Here is an 8,037-nt window from a genome sequence, read left to right on the forward strand (position 1 = left end):
TGTTTGTTTTGCAATATGAATCTTGATAATGATGGGACTGAATATGATCCACCTTTACCTAGGAGGCGTTCCAAAAATTCGGAGTTTTTAGATCTTGATGATGAAATTGATAAAAGTGGGATCGAAAAAAGTAAAACCCTAGATGATACTAAACCCACTATTTTGGATCTCAACGAATTAAATTATGAGAGTTGTTCTTTGATTGATTGTATTTCCTTGTTGCAATCCGTGCTAAATTCTCCTCATGCTTATAGTCAAAATAAAGCCTTCACTAAACATATCGTTGATGCTTTGATGCAATCTTATGAAGAAAAACTTGAATTAGAAGTTTCTATCCCTAGAAAACTTTATGATGAGTGGGAACCTACAATAAAAATAAAAATTAAAGATCATGAGTTCTATGCTTTGTGTGATTTGAGTGCTAGTGTTTCCACGATTCCGAAAACTTTAAGTGATATTCTAGGCTTCTATGAATTTGAAGATTGCTCTTTATATTTGCACCTTGCGGATTCTACTATTAAAAAGCCAATTGGAAGGATTAATGATGTTCTTATTGTTGCTAATAGGAATATGTGCCCGTTGATTTTATCGTTCTTGATATTGATTGCAATCCTTCTTGCACTATTATTCTTGGTAGACCGTTTCTTAGAACGATTGGTACGATTATTGATATGAAAGAAGGGAATATTAGATTCCAATTTCCTTTAAGGAAAGGCATGGAACACTTCCCTATAAAGAAAATAAAACTACCATATGAATCTATCATGAGAGCCATGTATGGATTGCCTACCAAAGATGGCAATACCTAGATCTATCCGTATCTTTATGCCTAGCTAGGGGCGTTAAACGATAGCGCTTGTTGGGAGGCAACCCAATTTTATTTTTGTTTTTGCTTTTTTGTTTCTGTTAGGAAGAAATAAATTTTGTTTAGTCTCTGGTTAGATGTGTTTGTGTGCTTAAATTAGTGTTTGTGCCAAGTTAAACCTATTGGATCTTCTCGGAATAAGAGTTATTTGATCTTGCTGTAATTTCCAGAAACTTTACGCTCAGTGCCCGAATTGTTAAAAATCACCAGAACGTGATAAAATACTGATTCCAATTGCTGCTGATCAATAAACAAATTATTTAGGTCTTCCAATTTTGGCAGAATTGTTTGGGTTCCATAAGTTTGCGTTAGTTACAGATTACTACAGACTGTTCTGTTTTTGACCGATTCTGTTTTTCGTGTGTTGTTTGCTTATTTTGATGAATCTATGGCTAGTAAAAGAGTTTATAATCCATAGAGAAGTTGGAATACAGTAGGTTTAACACCAATATAAATAAAGAATGAGTTCATTACAGTACCTTAAAGTGGTCTTTTGTTTTCTTTCTCTAACGGAGCTCACGAGATTTCTGTTGAGTTTTGTGTTGTGAAGTTTTCAAGTTTTGAGTGAAATCTTTTGATGGATTATGGAACAAGGAGTGGCAAGAGCCTAAGCTTGGGAATGCCCATGGCACCCCAAGATAATCCAAGGACACCAAAAAGTCAAAGCTTGGGGATGCCCTGGAAGGCATCCCCTCTTTCGTCTACTTCCATCGGTAATTTACTTGGAGCTATAATTTTTATTCACCAACATGATAAGTGTTTTGCTTGGAGCGTCTTGTGTGATTTGAGTCTTTGCTTTTTAGTTTACCACAATCATCCTTGCTGTACACACCTTTTGAGAGAGCCATACATGAATCGGAATTTGATAGAATACTCTATGTGCTTCACTTATATCTTTTGAGCTAGATAAATTTATCCTATGAGCTTCACTTATATCTTTTGACCTATATGATTTGCTCTAGTGCTTCACTTATATCTTTTAGAGCACGATGGTGGACTTGTTTTAAAGAAACTATTGATCTCTCATGCTTCACTTAGATTATTTTGAGAGTCTTTAATAGCATGGTAAATTGCTTAAAAATAAAAATATGCTTGGTATTCTAGATTTGTGAATTTCTCTTTTGAGTGCGTTGAATACTAAGAAAAGTTTGATACTTGATAATTGTTTTGAGATATGAGGATGGTGATATTAGAGTTATGCTAGTTGAGTAGTTGTGAATTTGAGAAATACTTGTGTTAAAGTTTGTGATTCCCGTAGCATGCACGTATGGTGAACCGTTGTGTGATGAAGTCGGAGCATGATTTATTTATTGGTTGTCTTCCTTATGAGTGGTGGTCGGGGACGAGCATGGTCTTTTCCTACCAATCTATCCCCCTAGGAGCATGCGCGTAATACTTTGGTTTTTGATGACTTCTAAATTTTTGCAATAAGTATATGAGTTCTTTATGTTTAATGTTGAGTCCATGGATCATATGAACTTTTTCCCATCCTTCCACCATTGCTAGCCTCTCTAATACCGCGCACTCTTCGCCGGTATCATACACCCACCATAAACCTTCCTCAAAACAGCCACCATACCTACCTATCATGGCATTTCCATAGCCATTCCGAGATATATTGCCATGCAACTTTCCACCATTCCGTTTATTATGACATGCTCCATCATTGTCATATTGCTAGCATGATCATGTAGTTGACATCGTATTTGTGGCAAAGCCACCGTTCATAATTCTTTCATACATGTCACTCTTGATTCATTGCATATCCCGGTACACCACCGGAGGCATTCAGAGTCATATTTTGTTCTAAGTTTCGAGTTGTAATTGTTGAGTTGTAAGAAAAATAAAAGTGTGATGATCATCATTTTTAGAGCATTGTCCCAAGTGAGGAAAGGATGATGGAGACTATGATTCCCCCACAAGTCGGGATGAGACTCCAGACGAAAAATAAAAGAAAGAAAAAAAGGGAAAAAAAGAGGCCATAAAAAAAGAGAAAAGGCCCAAAGAAAAAAAAATGAGAGAAAAAGAGAGAAGGGACAATGTTACTATCCTTTTACCACACTTGTGCTTCAAAGTAGCACCAAGATCTTCATGATAGAGAGTCTCTCGTTTTGTCACTTTCATATACTAGTGGGAATTTTCATTAGAGAACTTGGCTTGTATATTCCAATGATGGGCTTCCTCAGATTGCCCTAGGTCTTCATGAGCAAGCGAGTTGGATGCACACCCACTTAGTTTCTTTTGATGAGCTTTCATATAGTTATAGCTCTAGTGCATCCGTTGCATGGCAATCCCTACTCACTCACATTGATATCTATTGATGGGCATCTCCATAGCCCGTTGATACGCCTAGTTGATGTGAGATTATCTTCTCCTTTTTGTCTTCTCCACAACCACCATTCTATTCCACATATAGTGCTATGTCCATGGCTCACGCTCATGTATTGCGTGAAGATTGAAAAAGTTTGAAAAATTCTAAAAGTATGAAACAATTGCTTGGCTTGTCATCGGGGTTGTGCATGATTTAAATACTTTGTGTGGTGAAGATAGAGCATAGCCAGACTATATGATTTTGTAGGGATAACTTTCTTTGGCCATGTTATTTTGAGAAGACATGATTGCTTTATTAGTATGCTTGAAGTATTATTATTTTTATGTCAATATGAACTTTTGTCTTGAATCTTACGGATCTGAATATTCATACCACAATTAAGAAGATTTACATTGAAATTATGCCAAGTAGCACTCCGCATCAAAAATTCTTTTTTATCATTTACCTACTCGAGGACGAGCAGGAATTAAGCTTGGGGATGCCTGATACGTCTCCAACGTATCTATAATTTTTGATTGCTCCATGCTATATTATCTACTATTTTGGACCATATTGGGCTTTATTATTCACTTTTATATTACTTTTGGGACTAACCTATTAACCGGAGGCCCAGCCCAGAATTGCTGTTTTTTGCCTATTTCAGTGTTTCGAAAAAAGGAATATCAAACGGAGTCCAAACAGAATGAAACCTTCGGGAACGTGATTTTCTCACCAGAAGCAATCCAGGAGACTTGGACCCTACGTCAAGCAATAGAGGAGGCGGCCACGAGGGTGGAGGGCGCGACCCCCTAGGGCGCGCCCCCTGCCTCGTGGGCCCTCCGAAGCTCCTCCGACGCCCTTCTTCCTCCTATATATATCCACATACCCTCAAACGATCAGAACAGGAGCCAAAACCCTAATTCCACCGCCGCAACTTTCTGTATCCACGAGATCCCATCTTGGGGCCTTTTTCGGAGCTCCGCCGGAGGGGGCAATTGATCACGGAGGGCTTCTACATCATCCTAGCCCTACCGATGAAGTGTGAGTAGTTTACCTCAGACCTTCGGGTCCATAGTTATTAGCTAGATGGCTTCTTCTCTCTTTTTGGATCTCAATACAAAGTTCTCCCCCTCTCTTGTGGAGATCTATTCGATGTAATCTTCTTTTTGCGGTGTGAATATCTTTTCGGCTTTAGGTTATTTCACAAATTTTAAATTTTCTGCAGTCACCTTTTTTGAGATAACTCATCTGATAATTATTTGAGCTATTTTTATGCATAAGCTATCGTGTCCGATGGTAGGGTCCCGTGTTGTTTCGGCTAAAACAAAAGGTTGGTTCTAGTTAGCAGTCTAACTTGCAGTCTTTGTGAACCAAAAAAGTTGCAATTGTTTGGTTCTAGTTTACTCCAACCAAGCATCATTTTTAAATTTGTTTGATTTGTGCTATGGTGTTTTCAAAGTTTTTACTCGTGTGTTTCTACCGAAAAAGGTTGTGCCCCTCTCAAAAAAAGAAGACATCTCGTGTGCCCCTAGTAGCATCTCCTTACAACATAGAGGGGCATCCCCTTACAACATATAGTGCATAAAACATAAAAGGAAGATAATTAACTAGACACGTGCTAACAACAACTTATATGATTGGATCATGTTTTAGTGCATTTTTTAGTTCACATGGCCACATAAATAAAATGCAATGGAGAAACTTTAGGCCCGAAAAAACATTAATAGATAGCACAATAGAGGGGCATCGGGTACCCTAGTAGCATAGATAGATAGAACATATAGAGGGGCATCCCCTTACAACATATAGTTCATAAAACATGAAAGGAAAATAATTAAAACTAGATAGATAGAAGACCCGGGCACACACGCCCGAACCAACACAAACACAAGCTAGTTAGACAGAAAGACTCGCACTCGAACAACTCCTTGGCCCCTCCTCCTTAGCCGGCGCCCCTCACTCGTCGTTCTCCGGCATCTGGTAGGGGAGGGTGTGCATGCCGTTGGGGTGAGGGAAGATGTGGTGGAAGTTGGTGAAGATGTTGTAGGTGGTGAACGCGATAAACTCGCATCCACACCAGAACACCTCGCCAAGGAGGTGGTGAGCGTCGTAGGGGTTGGTGAAGGTGACGTAGAGGCCGATGGGGAAGCCGTTGGCGTTGCCATCATACTGGTCGTGGAGGTGGAACATGGGCGGAGTGCCCGGAGGGAGGTGGCGGTAGCCGGCTTGGAGGAAGAAGCGAGCCAGCTCTCTAGGGCCCCTCCACCTTGAGATGGCCCACACCCTCAGGCTATTCTTGACGATGACTCCGGCCGGGTACTCCCTCTCCGGCACGGTGCGCGGACGACGATAGGTAGGGCCGTTGAACTGCATGGTGGCTCGAGTGGTGGATTTGGCTCGAAAAGAAGAAGCGGAGGAGGCTTGAGAGATGAGTGTGAGAGGGATGAGGAAATGGTGCCCTTTTATAGCCGCGTTGCAGCCGTGGTCAATGTGTACACGGTGCCTTCTCGATCGTTTTCTCTTCTCCGTTCGTACTGGCATAAGTAATTGCGGGCATTAATTCAAAAACGGCGGGCTGAGCATCCAAAGAGGCACGGGCGGCACAGGCGAGATGCATCGTTTCGTGCACTTGCATCGGCGTTGAATCGGCGGTGACGCCGCGTGGGAAACAAGCCCGTTCATCCGCGCGTGACACTGAAAAAGGAGCTGCACCACCGACGCGTTCGTCTCAGGTTCAAACATGCATTTGTTAAAATGGCTTAGATGCGACGTACCTATACGCTGCGCCCCTGCCGCTGCCCGCTTTACTGCGTCGATGCGTGCATGCAAGCCCGCATGCAAATGGCTAGGCTGTGTCACAACGTTCACGAGCACAGAATAGCTAGGCTGCGATGTTGCATGGCATGCATGGGACAGGGATGGCCCACATGTCATTGACCCTCTCGCATGCAGCCCATCCCCCCCTCTCCACGGCGGTGCGTTCACGAGCACAGAATAGCTAGGCTGCGACGTTGCATGGCATGCATGGGACAGGGATGGCCCACATGTCATTGACCCTCTCGCATGCAGCCCATCCCCCCCTCTCGACGGCCGTGCGCACGCACGCCAGGCTCTGCCGGGCCCGATCCGCTCGGCCCAACGGTCACTGAGATGCTCCCCCGCTCAACCTTATCTGTTCGAACAGAGAGAAAAAACGGTGGCCAATCAGATTGGAGAATCAGGGCTCCCACGGATCGCCCCCGCAGAATCCTTCTAGAAGGCCTATCCGATGGCCGCAGTTTGGCGTTAGGGTTAGATCGACGGTGGACGTTTGGCGCTAGGGTTACGGGGTTTTGGAGGCAGTCAACGGGGTTTTGAAAGGTTTGACCGAACATTCAAATGTGTATAACTAATTCAAAAAAAATCTAAAAAATGAAAAACCTGCGCAGATAGTCTTGTTATGTTACATAGTTATGATATAAAATGATAAACTTGATTTAATGATCTTTGCATGAAAAAACCTTCACAAATTGGACTATCTCGACAGAGGTTGCATAGAGTTCAAAGGAGTGAGAAGAGGGTTTGAGGTTTTGAAAATGCAAAAATAGAAAAAACCTCACCTTAGCTTCATTTTGGAGTGACTAAGGAGGATCTGAAGTTATTTTTGCATTTAAAATTTTTAAACTTGTTTTATTGCTGACTTTGTATTAAAGGGTGTTTTTTCAAAAATAAATTAATAATATGAATACTTATTCAAAAAAAAAGGTGAGACTTCGTATTGATCCTATATAGGTATAATATAAGCTAAGAAAATCTTTTTTTGTGATTTTGAGAAGGTCGAAAAAAACTTGCTTAGAAATGGGGTCGTTTTCCCTTACTTTGGAGCCTGTTTGGACAACATTTTCAGTAACTATGAGTTGGACTTCACAAAAAGGGTTGGATTTATGAACTAAAGTGCATAGTAGTACATAAAACAATGCAACATCACAAAACAAACAAATCAACTCCAAAAATATTGGAGATAGGTTCAAATTTGAATGTCGGTTCAAATTTGAATTTTATTTCAAGTCAAATCAACATCATAGAACATAAGTTTTCACATGAAAGAACATAAGTTTTCACATCAAATGACAACAAACATAAGTTTTCACATCAAATTTGAATGATTTCGACTCTATTTCTTTTGCTTCTTTCTACCATTCGATTTCTTCTTCTTTTTTCCACTGTTTGGTTCCACGGCGCATAGTTTGTTGATGCTGATGGTTTTGTTGCCAACTCCACTAGGCCCCTTCAAATTTTGCCCCTCACCATGTCCCACTTCTTCAGTTTGCACTTCTGCAGCTTGAGTAGATGGCACACATTGTTCAACTACTTCAGTTGGCAACTCAACACTTGGCAGCACAACCTCCAAACATGGCAACACAGCTGTCAAAGCAGATTCGCATGGCAGCACAACAGTTGCTTCATCTGCAACAGTTTCAGATTGCCCTAGTGCCTGCAAAACAGATTCAGTATGCATCACATCGTCCAAAACAGAAACACTTAGCTCATGTTCAACAGTAACAGTTTCAATTTGCTCCATATCTTTGTCACCAAACATTATCTGCTTAGTGCTCTTCCTCCTAAAGCCATTGAGTCTTGCTTTTTTCACTGGCCAGCACTATTCAACAACAAGAGGTGGGGCTTTTTCTGCACGCTTCCTCCTAAAAAGTAAAGCATTTCACTTGGTTAGATACTAGAACAAGTAGCAAAATCAAAAACTTGCAAAAACAGTAACATAAACATACTTTGGCCTCTGAGGAGTGTAGATGCATTTGGATGAACCAACTCTGTGCCCAAGTACCTCACACAACTTGCACCTATTTTTGTTACCTTTTTGAGC

Source organism: Aegilops tauschii, chromosome 2 (assembly GCF_002575655.3).
Source record: "Aegilops tauschii subsp. strangulata cultivar AL8/78 chromosome 2, Aet v6.0, whole genome shotgun sequence".
NCBI classification, from domain to species: Eukaryota; Viridiplantae; Streptophyta; class Magnoliopsida; order Poales; family Poaceae; genus Aegilops; species Aegilops tauschii.